Here is a 13,971-nt window from a genome sequence, read left to right as displayed (position 1 = left end):
CGCCGCTGATAGACGTGACTAGAGGCAGGGCTGCAGCCGTTAGCCCTGCCTCTAGGAGCAGCAAAATCTACGACCAATTTGGTTGTAGATTTTGTGATTTTGCGTCGGGTTGGGGGTGAAGGGACCCCAGTTTAGCCGCGGGATAGCGGCGTTTTAGCAGTGCCCCTTCTAACTATGAGCTCTGAAGCGAGAATTATTCTCGCATCAGTGTCTCTTTAAGGGGGCAGAGACTGCTGGTAAGTAAAGGGGTTAAAAAATACAATGCAAAGTGAAGAACACATGCCAGTTAGAATTAAAGGACCACTATCATGAAAAAAGTAGGCAGTTGAAATCTGACAGAACCGACAGGTTTTGGGCCAGACCATCTCTTCATGGGGTATTCTCAGGGGTTTTTTTTGTTTTCAATAGCATTTCCTGAACAGCAGTTGCAAAGTCTAACTGACAAAATAGTTTACAGGTGATTAGGGAGGCTGGCTGATATTTTACTATTTTGGCAGTTAAACTGCTGTTCAGGAAATGCTGTTGAAAACAAAAAAAACCCTGAGAATCCCCCATGAGGAGATGCACTGGCCCAAAACCTGTTGGTTCTGTCAGATTTTAACTGCCTACTTTTTTTCGCAATCGTAATCCTTTAAAGAGAACCCGAGGTGTGTTTGAAGAATGTTTTCTGCATACAGAGGCTGGATCTGCCTATACAGCCCAGCCTCTGTTGCTATTTCAAACCCCCCTAATGTCCCCCTGCACTCTGCATAGCTCCGGTCCCTGCCCCCATCCCTTCCCTCCAATCACCGGGGAGGGAAGGGACGCAGGCGGGGACCGGAGTTCTGCAGGGGGTGGAGAGAGCAGCAGACTGACACTATAGAGAAAAACACAGCCCGCTGCGACATGCTGTGTGTCGACAGCGAGGCTGTGATTTATGAGGGATTGCAGAGTGCAGGGGGACCTTAGGGGGGTTTGGGATAGCAACAGTTGCTGGGCTGTATAGGCAGATCCAGCCTCTGTATGCAGATAACATTCTTCAAACCCACCTCGGGTTCTCTTTAAAGAGGAACTCCATTGAAAATAATGTAATAAAAAAAGTGCTTCATTTTTACAATAATTATGTATAAATGATTTAGTCAGTATTTGCCCATTGTAAAATCTTTTAAATCCCTGATTTACATTCTGACATTTATTACATGGTGACATTTTTACTGTTGGCAGGTGATGTAGCTGCTGCATGCTTTTTTGGCCGTTGGAAACAGCTGTAAACAACCATTTCCCACAATGCAACAAGGTTCACAGACAGGAAACTGCTAGGAGTACCAGGGTCCTCAGAGTTTCTTGTGGACGGGGTTTCACCACAATATCAGTCATACAGCGCCCCCTGATGGTCTGTTTGTGAGAAGGAATAGATTTCTCATGTAAAAGGGGGTATCAGCTACTGATTGGGATAAAGTTCAATTCTTGGTCGGAGTTTCTCTTTAAACTCTCACTGAGCTGAAAGCTGAAGCCTGATTGGTTAATATGCTGAACCTCCTTGTGAAATAAGCTATTACGTTTTTGTGAGGTTTATCGTCTTGTCTGGATTTAGATCACATACTGATATTATATGAATCTTACTTTATACATCTAGACAACAGAGTATTCACTTGCCTGTCATTTACATAGTACAATACTTTATTTATTTTTTTAAATAGGAATGAGATCTCCAGAATATCTTCACAGGGAGCCTCCCGTAAGTGGCCGGATAAAAGTGAAGATGGAAGAGACTTTCCACAGAGCCTTCATACAGGCACTGTCTAGGCGGACCCTTCAGGTGGGTTATACATGTGTGGAGACTCAAAGGAAAAAATGGTGTGTTTGCAAAAACAGGAATGCATGGGAGGAGTTGCATCACACATTAAGCATGCTGTGTAATGCATACAGTACATAGAAAGTATGCTTCCCTGCAACAGTCTGCTTGTCCTTACCTAACTGTCTCTGTCAGAGGGCAGGTAGCAATACTAAGCTTGCAGGAAAGGGCAGGTAGCAACACTAAGGGCTGGTGCACACCGAGCGGCATTTTCAGCGTTTCTGCAGCCGTTCACACCAGAGCGGGAGGCGTTTTGCAGAAACGCATACTCCCGAGGTGAGGCATTTTTTGGATTGTGGATGCGTTTCTGCCTCAATGTTAAGTATAGGAAAAACGCAAACCGCTCTGAAAAACGGCAGTTCAGAGCGGTTTTGCAGGCGTTTTTGTTACAGAAGCCGTTCAGTAACAGCTTTACTGTAACAATATCTGAAATCTACTACACCAAAAATGCTTCACAAAACCGCAAAATGCTTGCTGAAACGCTACAGAAAAATAACAAAAAGCGTTCAAAATCTGCTAGCATTTTGCGGATCTGCTAGCGGTTTTTGGTGTGCCCCAGGCCTAAGCTTGCAGGAAAAGGCAGGTAGCAATATTAACTACTTGACCACTGAGGGTTTTTACCCTTTTAGGACTAGAGCAATTTTCACCTGTCAGCACGCCACGCTCCCTTTCTTTCGCCAATAACTTGATCACAACTACATGATCACCAATTAGGCTTTCTTTTGGAGGTACATTATGCTAAGAATGATTTTATTCTAAACACATTTTAATTGGAATAATAACAAAAAAATAGAAAGACTTAATTATTTCTCAGTCTTCGCCCATTATAGTGTTAAAATAAAATGTTCTACTGGGGATAAAACCCACACATTTTATTTGCCCATTTGTCCCGGCTATTGCAATATTTTAAATTTTGCCCTAGTACAATCTATGGTGCCAATATTTTATTTGGAAATAAAGGTGCTTTTTTCAGTTTTGGGTCCATCACTACTTATAAGCCCACAAATTAAAAAATAACAATTATATACTCCCTTGACATAAAAAGTTCACTCCCTAAGGCAACTATTTATGTATATATATATATATATATATATATATATATATATATATTTTTTTTTTTACACACACCAAGGGGAGAGCAGCACACACCAACTTTAGTGCAATTTTTTTGCAAAGCATGCACGTAGCAAATGGAGATCCCCACTCTCCATAAGAAATATATAAATACAGAGGAGCAGCAGCACACAACAGGAAAACAGTGACAGGGGATCTTGGTTACACTTTAGCGCGCTTAAGCTCACCAACTGCGCCAAAGTGTCCCCAATCTGGTGAGTCCTACTCTAACCATGCAAAAAAGAGTCAACTAAATGGGAGAAAAGGAAAATGGCAAGTAGCGATACTCAGCTTGCAAGAGAAGACAGGTAGCAATACTAAGCCTGCAGGAGAAGGCAGGTAGCAATACTAAGCCTGCAAGAGAGGGCAGGGAGCAATATTAAGCCGAGGATGCACAGAGAATGCACAGGGGATGTGCAGAGGATGCACAGGGGATGTGCAGAGGTATGCACAGGTGATGCGCAGAGAATGCACAGGTGATGTGCAGAGGATGCACAGAGAATGCACGGGATGTGCAGAGGGATGTACAGGTGATGCACAGATAATGCACAGGGGATGTGCAGAGGTATGCACAGGTGATGTGAACAGGATGTGCAGAGGTATGCACAGGTGATGTGCAGAGGATGTACAGACGGATGCACAGACAATGCACAAGGGATGTACAGAGGTTTGCACAAGGGATGTACAGAGGTTTGCACAGGTGATGTGCATAGGATGTACAGAGGGATGCACAGAGAATGGACAGGGAATGTGCAGAGATATGCACAGGTGATACATAGAGGGATGTGCAGGGGCTGCACAGGGGGATACACAGGTGATGTACAGAGGATGCACGGGGATGTGCATGGGCTGCACAGGGGGATGCAGCTCACAATACATCCTGTTCCTTTAACAGTTTCACGCAGGAGAAAACACTTTTTCTGTTCTGCTAATTTAATGACCCAGCTAAAGCTAACATGGTTGCCATGGAAGTAGCCTTCTGTGCTATCAACAGGACAAACATGATGCGTTGCCATGGAGACTCCTGTCACAAGAGCCTTCATAGAATTAGGCATCGTAATTAACACGCGGATGCTGCACACAGCTGACACACACATGCAATAAGGGACCGTCACACAACACCCTACAACAGTGATTAGATCATGACACAAACATGCAATGAGGGGCCGTCACACAAAACCCTACAACAGTGATTAGATTATGACACACACATGCAATAAGGGGCCGTCACACAAAACCCTACAACAGTGATTAGATCATTTTTTTCTTACTGCAAATGCATTCTGTGGCTTCTGCAGAAAACTCTCTTTTCCGTTTCTTCAGCAAAACCACTTCCCAAAACCAGAGCAAAGAACCTCACACCTTCCTGACTTGCTGCCGCCACAGATATGATCTAAAGGCAAATATCAAATAGCCAAGTAATCACAATGTTCAAATGCCACTTATTAGTGTAGCCTTCAACAGCTACAATTCCTGTCTTAAACTTCTGATTACATGACCAGGAAGCGAAGACAATAAGGAGGGAGGAGTTATAGACTCTGTGGGTCTGGTTGCAGCAGCTGCTGCTTGCATTGCATCATCCTGTGTTTCAATCAGGAAAGGGGGGGGGGGTGCAAAGACTTATGCTCTCTGAAAAAACTTTAGCCTCTAGCCCTGATGGGCAGTAGTGCAGGAAGTGGGCAGTTTCCATGCTCCTTATCAGTTACTTTTAGAGTGATTTATTTAACATCAGGAAATCCTGTGGCTTAAACACAGAAAAACGGGAACAGTGGCATGAGCCTATAAATCAGGGGTCAGGAACCTTTTTGGCTGAGAGAGCCATAAACGCCACATATTTTAAAATGTAATTACGTGAGAGCCATACAATATGTTTCACAGTGGGACAGTAGGGCTCAAGTTCATTGCCATGGTGATGTGTATACAGTTAATCTGGCAGGCAGTGGCAGTATCAGACACGTCTTCAGCTTCTCTTGGGTTTCAGCAACATCAGCAATTTTCCTGAGAGCCAGAGAGAAGTCCCGAATAACAGCTTGTACAATTAGCTAGCTGACTTGGGGGTTGATTCACTTTGTAGGACGAGATTCCCGCACTTTGGCCCAATAGGCTGCATGTCAAGAGACAGACAGCCTATTGGGCCAATCAGTGTGCAGGGATCTCATCCTACAAATTCACTGGACCTGACAGGGTCCAGAGTGGGACAACGGGAGCAGCCGTTGTTCGTTTTGGGTTAGTGCGAGTAAGTTAGTGGTGCATGCTACAGCAGTAGTGTGCCTACTTTGAAGATGTTACTTGCACTGCCACACTAAGCTGCGCTGCTTGAGCAGTGTAGCTTAGTGAATCAACCCCTAACTGTGAGCCAGACGTAGCCATCAAAAGAGCTACATCTGGCTCTTGAGCCATAGGTTCCCAACCCCTGGCTGCTATAGATAATCAGCTGGTAGATAAGATGGATAATAGGGGGGTGGGGGGACTGGCACGGTGAACCCCCTTTACACCCTACAGCCCACTATACAGAGCTAATAGGATGCTGGGAGGGATCGTGGGGTGCTCCAGAGCATAGTTATTTGGAAGCTGCTAGTGCCAACCTAATAGTGCTAATATTTAAGTGTACAGCACAAATATTCTTCAAACTTGGGGTGCTATTACGGTGTGTTTCTTGCTTTTCATCAATAAAATCTTTTTGAAACTAAACTTGGGTTGCTAATTTTGAATAACCATCTGTAAAATGACTTATGTATTCTTCTTGCTAAGTGTACCAGAGGCTCAATGTGGAATTAATGCTAAAGGAAGGTAAATGTTGCTTAGCAATGGATACACACGTCAGATACAATTCTTTCTAAAATTAGGAATCAATCCCCTGCGCAGGATTGCCAGAAAAGTTTGAGCAACAGATTGTTCTTATGGTGCTGTACACACGCAAGAGACCTGAGAAATGCTTTTGTGGTCTATTTACTTTCTTTCTTTTTCATGCTTGCGCTGTGCATACAGGACCTAAGAAGTATCAGGCGATCTCGTACACACCTTGTTTACTGAACAATCATCTGCAGACCAGATCCGCCGGGGTGGATTTGAAAGATTGAGAGACAAATATTGGTGGTCGCTATCTTTGGGGGTGTTTTGTAAGTTTTATACAAAGATTATCTGCCGATTGGTAGTTGATCTTTTGTTTTCCAAAGACTTGTATGTCCCGTGTGTATTCAGCTTTACTCCATGCAGAAAGCACTGGGAACACACCGTTGGTAAATAAGTGGGAGGAGCCATTGTGATGGAGGCCCTGGCTGATGGTGTAATGGTTAAGGGCTCTGCCTCTGACACAGGAGACCAGGGTTCGAATCTCGGCTCTGCCTGTTCAGTAAGCCAGCACTAATTCAGTAGGAGACCTTTGGCAAGTCTCCCTTACACTGCTACTGCCAATAGAGCGCGCCCTAGTGGCTGCTGCTCTGCTCTGGCGCTTTGAGTCCGCAAGGAGAAAAGCGCAATATAAATGTTATTTGTCTTGTCTTTCCTTATGGGCCTAGAATCAGTTGCACACTCTTTAGCCCTCTCATAATTGGCTTTATATTCTTGGCTTATTATTAAGAGAAATCTCCCCCTCCTGTATGTTAGGTATTCAGATTCACAGAGGAGGTCTGCATGGAGTTGTGCCTATGTTTACCTTGTTCGCTGGTGGCTCACCCTTCGTTTTCGTGCGTTCAATTCCATTCTATACTGAGCGATTCTGTTTTTGTCTGAAGCTTTGGCGTTTCTAGCGCTGCACTCTGCCCCAGATTGTCCCACGCGCTGCGAATGATAGTGTGTGTGTATACACCTTTACCCACAATACCATCCTCCTTTTATCCTCTCCCACCCTCTAGTGCTAGCCACCCAAATAGAGAGTTTAGTCCAGACTTCTAAAAGGGTACCTTAACCGAGTAAATTAATTAAAAAAAAAAACACATGATGTACCTGCAAATGAATATTACATACTTACCTCACCCTCAGTTCCTTACAAAAGCTCAGCAATTTCTTCTAACAATGAATATATCCAGTTCTGACAAGATTTTGTCAGAATTTAAATATATCATTTGCTGACAGTTATAACTGAAAGGACAATTGATGTACAAGGGAATGTCCATGGTTTCTTATGGCCCAAATGGTTGATATTACTGATAACAGTGTGCTGACCAGGAAGCTGTTATAGGGTAATGGCCATTTTTAAAATGGAGGACAGAGAATTCCATCGATCACAGTGGACAAACAGGACGCAGGAGAGGAGAAAGAGATTGATGAGGAGACTACACGGGAGGTAAGTATGACGGGTGTATGTTTATTTTGACTTTAAATTTTCGGTTCAAGTTTCCTTTAAACTGTCAATATTAAAAAGAATCTAAAGCGATAGTCGAAACATGATTTGATTTAGAGGGCCTGATGCGCGAAAGGCTGGTAATTTTCCTGTGCGATTTTAAGAAAATTACTGTACTTTATGCAAATTTTCAGAATGCAAATGAAGTTCATTTACATAAAAATGCATCTAAATGAATGTAAAATCTGCACGTGTTTTCGCATTGCTAATATGAAAATTCCCAATTCTCATTTCCTTGAATTAATATGCATATTGCATGTCTGTTGTGAAAAGAAATCAAACAAGCCAGCCGAATATTTTCCTGCAGAAAACATGCATCCCCAAAAATCGCACATCGACATGAGTCAAATGCAATGCCATTGAATTACATCAGTTTGAATCGCGCACAAATTCTGTTGCAGTATGTGTGAAAGTTATGGAACGCGGGTGTCTCCTCGGTGTCTCCTCGGCAGGGTGGGACATTGTGGAACACGGTGGGGTGTCTCCTTGGCTGAGTGTGGGACGTTGTGGAACATGGTGGGTTGTCTCCTCGGCAGAGCGTGGGACATTGTGGAACACGGTGGGTTGTCTCCTCGACAGAGTATGGAATGTTGTGGATCGTGGTGGGGTGTCTCCTCGGCAGAGCGTGGGGCATTGTGGAACGCGGTGGGGTGTCTCCTCGGCAGAGTGTGGGACATTGTGGAACGCGGTGGGGTGTCTCCTCTGCAGAGCATGGGACGCTGTAGAACGTGGTGGGGTGTCTCCTCGGCAGAGCGTGGGACGTTGTTGACTGTGGTGGGGTGTCTCCTCTGCAGAACGTGGGACATTGGGGAACACGGTGGGGTGTCTCCTCGGCAGAGCATAGGACATTGTGGAATGCTATGAGGTTTCTCCTCGGCAGTGTGTGGGACACTGTGGAACGCGGTGGGGTGTCTCCTCGGCAGAGCGTGGGACACTGTGGAACGCGGTGGGGTGTCTCCTCAGCAGAGCATAGGACATTGTGGAACGCGGTGGGGTGTCTCCTCAGCAGAGCATAGGACATTGTGGAACGCGGTGGGGTGTCGGCTCGACAGAGTGTGGAACATTGTGGGACGCAGTGAGGTGTCTCCTCTGCAGAGCGTGGGGCATTGTGGAACGCTGTGGGGGGTCTCCTTGGCAGAGCGTGGGACATTGTGGAACGCGGTGGTGTGTCTCCTCGGCAGAGCGTGGGACATTGTTGAACGCTGTGGGGTGTCTCTTCTGCAGAGCGTGGGACATTGTGGAACGCGGTGGGGTGTCTCCTCTGCAGAGCGTGGGGCATTGTGGAACGCGGTGGGATTTCTCCTCGGCAGAGTGTGGGACATTGTGGAACGCTGTGGGGTGTCTCCTCGGCAGAGCGTGGGACAATGGGGAACACGGTGGGGTGTCTCCTCGGCAGAGTGTGGGACATTGTGGAACGCGGTGGGGTGTCTCCTCGGCAGAGCGTGGGGCATTGTGGAATGCGGTGGGGTGTCTCCTCGGCAGAGTGTGGGACATTGTGGAACACGGTGGGGTGTCTCCTCGGCAGAGCGTGGGACATTGTGGAATGCTGTGAGGTGTCTCCTCGGCTGAGTGTGGGACGTTGTGGAACACGGTGGGGTGTCTCCTCGGCAGAGTGTGGGACATTGTGGAACGTGGTGGGATGTCTCCTCGGCAGAGCGTGGGACATTGTTGACTGTGGTGGGGTGTCTCCTCTGCAGAACGTGGGACAATGGGGAACACGGTGGGGTGTCTCCTTGGCAGAGTGTGGGACATTGTAGAACGCGGTGATGTGTCTCCTCGGCAGAGTGTGGGGCATTGTGGAACACGGTGGGGTGTCTCCTCGGCAGAGTGTGGGACATTGTGGAACACGGTGGGGTGTCTCCTCGGCAGAGCGTGGGACATTGTGTAATGCTGTGAGGTGTCTCCTCGGCTGAGTGTGGGACGTTGTGGAACACTGTGGGGTGTCTCCTCGGCAGAGCGTGGGACATTGTGGAACAAGGTGTGGTGTCTCCTCGGCAGAGCATAGGACATTGTGGAACGCGGTGAGGTGTCTCCTCGGCAGAGCGTGGGGCATTGTGGAACACGGTGGGGTGTCTCTTCAGCAGAGTGTGGAACATTGTGGAACGCTGTGGGGTGTCTCCTCGGCAGAGTGTGGGACATTGTGGAACACGGTGGGGTGTCTCTTCTGCAGAGCGTGTGACGTTGTGGAACGTGGTGTGGTGTCTCCTCGGCAGAGCGTGGGACATTGTTGACTGTGGTGGGGTGACTCCTCTGCAGAACGTGGGACATCGGGGAACACGGTGAGGTGTCTCCTCGGCAGAGCATGGGACATTGTGGAACGCGGTGGGGTGACTCCTCGGCAGAGCGTGGGACATTGTGGAACACGGTGGGGTGTCTCCTCGGCAGAACATGGGGCATTGTGGAACGCGGTGGAGTGTCTCCTTGGCAGAGTGTGGGACATTGTGGAACACGGTGGGGTGTCTCCTCGGCAGAGTGTGGAACATTGTGAGACGCAGTGAGGTGTCTCCTCTGCAGAGCGTGGGGCATTGTGGAACGCTGTGGGGTGTCTCCTCGGCAGAGCGTGGGACATTGTGGAACGCGGTGGTGTGTCTCCTCGGCAGAGCGTGGGACATTGTTGAACGCTGTGGGGTGTCTCTTCTGCAGAGCGTGGGACATTGTGGAACGCGGTGGGGTGTGTCCTCTGCAGAGCGTGGGCATTGTGGAATGCGGTGGGGTTTCTCCTCTGCAGAGTGTGGGACATTGTAGAACGCGGTGGGGTGTCTCCTCGGCAGAGCGTGGGACAATGGGGAATGCGGTGGGGTTTCTCCTCGGCAGAGTGTGGGACATTGTGGAACGCGGTGGGGTGACTCCTCGGCAGAGCGTGGGACATTGTGGAACACGGTGGGGTGTCTCCTCGGCAGAGTGTGGAACATTGTGAGACGCAGTGAGGTGTCTCCTCTGCAGAGCGTGGGGCATTGTGGAACGCTGTGGGGTGTCTCCTCGGCAGAGCGTGGGACATTGTGGAACGCGGTGGTGTGTCTCCTCGGCAGAGCGTGGGACATTGTTGAACGCTGTGGGGTGTCTCTTCTGCAGAGCGTGGGACATTGTGGAACGCGGTGGGGTGTGTCCTCTGCAGAGCGTGGGCATTGTGGAATGCGGTGGGGTTTCTCCTCTGCAGAGTGTGGGACATTGTAGAACGCGGTGGGGTGTCTCCTCGGCAGAGCGTGGGACAATGGGGAATGCGGTGGGGTTTCTCCTCGGCAGAGTGTGGGACATTGTGGAACGCGGTGGGGTGTCTCCTCGGCAGAGCGTGGGGCATTGTGGAACGTGGTGGGATGTCTCCTCGGCAGAGTGTTGGACATTGCGGAACACGGTGGGGAGTCTAGTCGGCAGAGCGTGGGACATTGTGTCTAGGCACCTCATATTTAGCAGAGCTCACTGATACAAAACACATCCCATATCAGTACTGGCTCAGTGGCTCTACGATAAATAATTTTTAATAACGGCACATTACACAGTCCTCTGTACATTTCATTGTGTATCTAAAAGCAAATTGCCATTGGGTTGATGCATCAGAAGTCTGTAACCTTCTGAAATAAGCATATGAGAAATCTCCTGGCTGCTGTGGTGGTCAGCAGTGTCAGTGTTTGAGTTTGGGATATTGAATTTGGAAACCTGAATTTTCACAAATCACAATCGCCCCACTTCAGCACCAGAGAAAGTGGAAAGTGTCACAGGAAGCTCGCTCACGTGACTCCGATACTTCCTCCCTCCTGCTTGCTTGGGTGCTAAGTGTGCTGTTCCTAAATTCAATAGCCTGAATTCAAACCCCAACACTAGTGGTCAGTGAATGTTTTTTCTATACGTACCTTTGGCCAGGATTCTGCAAAGGCCAAAGCATGGCTCCCAACTGTTCCTTCTTCGGAGAGACAGTCCCTCTTTTAGAACTGAGTCCCTTTGTCCCTTTTTCAGGATTGATGTGCAGATCCATGCAAATATATGAACTTTCCTACTAAAAACATGATGAAATGGGCTCTATTCACAAAACTTATCATGACTTATTTATCACCAGATTGATAAAAAAAATTATCTTTCAGTACATTTACAAGCAAAATTAATCACTCAAAGTTGTTAATTTCATTTCAATTACAGTATTACTTTTCTTCCCTTAATTATTTTGTATTTTTTGTTTTTTGGGAGCTTAAAAATGTAACATAGATAAGGTGAAAACAGGTGACAAAGCTTCGTGAATCATGCCCTTTGACTCTAAACTTTACTTCACCTTTTAAACTGATAACATATATATTTCTCATTTTCAAATGATAATATGAAGGAAAAGTAATGGTGATAGAAGGGATAAAACTATGGGCTCGATTCACAAAAGCGTGCGAAGTGTTAACACGCCTAAACAGCTTTAAGTCGCGCTAAACTTTGCGAGCAAAGTCGCATCGCGGTGCGACCTAAACGGCGCATCAGGTGCGCCTATAACGTCGCAACCGGGTGCGCCCGAATCCTTGAACCATGCAATGTTTCAGGCACACCCGGTGAGACGTTATAGGCGCACCTGATGCGCCGTTTTGGTCGCGACGTTCCACGCGCACCACGTGGCGCTAAACTTTGCGTATATTAGGTAAAAGTTGTTTGCGTTAACACGCCCAAAGCTTTTAGGAGTGCTAACTAAGTTAACACGCTTTTGTGAATCGAGCCCTATGTCTTTTGCTTATAAATTATCTGTGGCTTTTGTCACTAAAGGTGTGGCAGGTGTAAACAGAGGTGTGGCAGGGACGTGGATAGGGGTGCGGCAGGGTGTAAACAGGTGTGGCAGGGTGTAAACAGAGGTGTGGCAGGGTGTAAACCGGTGTGGCAGGAGCATGACTAGGGGTGAGGCAGGGTGTAAACAGAGGGGTGGCAAGAGCATGGCTAGGGGTGTGGCAGGGTGTAAACTGAGGTGTGGCAGGAGCATGGCTAGCGGTGTGGCAGGGTGTAACCTGAGGTGTGGCAGGAGCATGGCTAGGGGTGTGGCAGGGTGTAAACAGAGGTGTGGCAGGGTGTAAACTGAGGTGTGGCAGGAGCATGGCTAGCGGTGTGGCAGGGTGCAGTGTTGCCAACTCATCCCTTTAATTACTGACACACATGATTTATACAGGTTTGGTGGCTAGGTAGATGCAGTTAAGGCACTGATTATGTGCAAATAGCCCCAGAACCTGTATAACTTAGATGTGTCAGTAATTAAAGGGATGAGTTGGCAACACTGGCAGGGTGTAACCTGAGGTGTGGCAGGAGCATGGCTAGGGGTGTGGCAGGGTGTAAGCAGAGGTGTGGCAGGGTGTAAACTGAGATGTGGCAGGAGCATGGCTAGGGGTGTGGCAGGGTGTAAACAGAGGGGTGACAGGAGCATGGCTAGCGGTGTGGCAGGGTGTAACCTTAGGTGTGGCAGGAGCATGGCTAGGGGTGTGGCAGGGTGTAAACAGAGGTGTGGCAGGGTGTAAACTGAGATGTGGCAGGAGCATGGCTAGGGGTGTGGCAGGGTGTAAACAGAGGGGTGACAGGAGCATGGCTAGCGGTGTGGCAGGGTGTAACCTGAGGTGTGGCAGGAGCATGGCTAGGGGTGTGGCAGGGTGTAAACAGAGGTGTGGCAGCGTGTAAACTGAGGTGTGGCAGGAGCATGACTAGGGGTGTGGCAGGGTGTAAACAGAGGGGTGACAGGAGCATGGCTAGGGGTGTGGCAGGGTGTAAACAGAGGTGTGGCAGGATGTAAACTGAGGTGTGGCAGGAGCATGGCTAGGGGTGTGGCAGGGTGTAAACAGAGGGGTGTCAAAGCCATGACTAGGGGTGTGTCAAGGGTACGATTGGAGGTATGGCAGGGATGTTGTAGTAAAAGGGAACCTGAGGTGAGTGCTGCCCTATTTATTTAAACAATACCAGTTGCCTGGCTGTCCTGATGATCTCTTTGGCTGCAGTGATAGCTGAATCACACACCTGAAACAAGCATGCAGCTAAATGCAGCTAATCCAGTCACACTTCAGTCACCTGATCTGCATGCTTGTTCAGGGGCTATGGCTAGAAGTATTAGAGACAGAGGATCAGCAGGACAGCCAAGCAACTGGAACTGTTTAAAAGGAAATACATATGGCAGCCTCCATATCACTCTCATCTCAGGTTTCCTTTAACCCTCCAGGCGGTCTATTAGAAACCGCCAGGGGGCAGCGCAGCACTATTTAAAAAAAAAAAGTTTTCAAATCATGTAGCGAGCCCTAGGCATGGCGACGGGGCGGAATGACGTCACCGACGTCATGGACGTCGTGACGTCTAATGGAGTCCCGATCCACCCCTCAGCGCTGCCTGGCACTAATTGGCCAGGCAGCGCACGGGTCGGGGGGGCCGATACGGTGCGGCGATCTTGCGCGGAGCGGCGGCGATCGGAATGCACACGCAGCTAGCAAAGTGCTAGCTGCGTGTTGCAAAAAAAAAAAAATGATGCAAATCGGCCCAGCAGGGCCTGAGAAATCCTCCTGCGCGGCATAGCCCGAGCTCAGCTTGGGCTTACCGCCAGGAAGGTTAACCCCCCTGGCGGTATAAAAAATTCCGCCAGGAGGCAGCGCAGCAGTTTTTTTTTTTTTTCACATATCATGTAGCGAGCCCAGGGTTTGCTACATGATAGCCGCTGCTCAGCGGCATCCCCCCGCCCGCTTTGATCGCCTTC

At 48.3% G+C, this 13,971-nt stretch overlaps 1 protein-coding gene across 2 annotated transcripts in view; it reads left to right on the top strand.

The window, feature by feature from the left end:
- ZNF831 (zinc finger protein 831) overlaps nt 1-13,971 on the top strand; it is a 298,501-nt gene that overhangs the window by 29,541 nt on the left and 254,989 nt on the right. For both annotated transcript variants that reach the window (XM_068262315.1, XM_068262314.1), the window contains exon 2: nt 1,680-1,798. The gene's annotated coding sequence lies outside the window, so the exon portion shown is untranslated. The remainder of the gene's footprint in view (nt 1-1,679; nt 1,799-13,971) is intronic.

Source organism: Hyperolius riggenbachi, chromosome 12 (assembly GCF_040937935.1).
Source record: "Hyperolius riggenbachi isolate aHypRig1 chromosome 12, aHypRig1.pri, whole genome shotgun sequence".
Lineage (NCBI taxonomy): Eukaryota > Metazoa > Chordata > Amphibia > Anura > Hyperoliidae > Hyperolius > Hyperolius riggenbachi.
The sequence above is the reverse complement of the archived record's forward strand: the minus strand, read 5'-3'. Positions and strand labels throughout refer to the sequence as shown.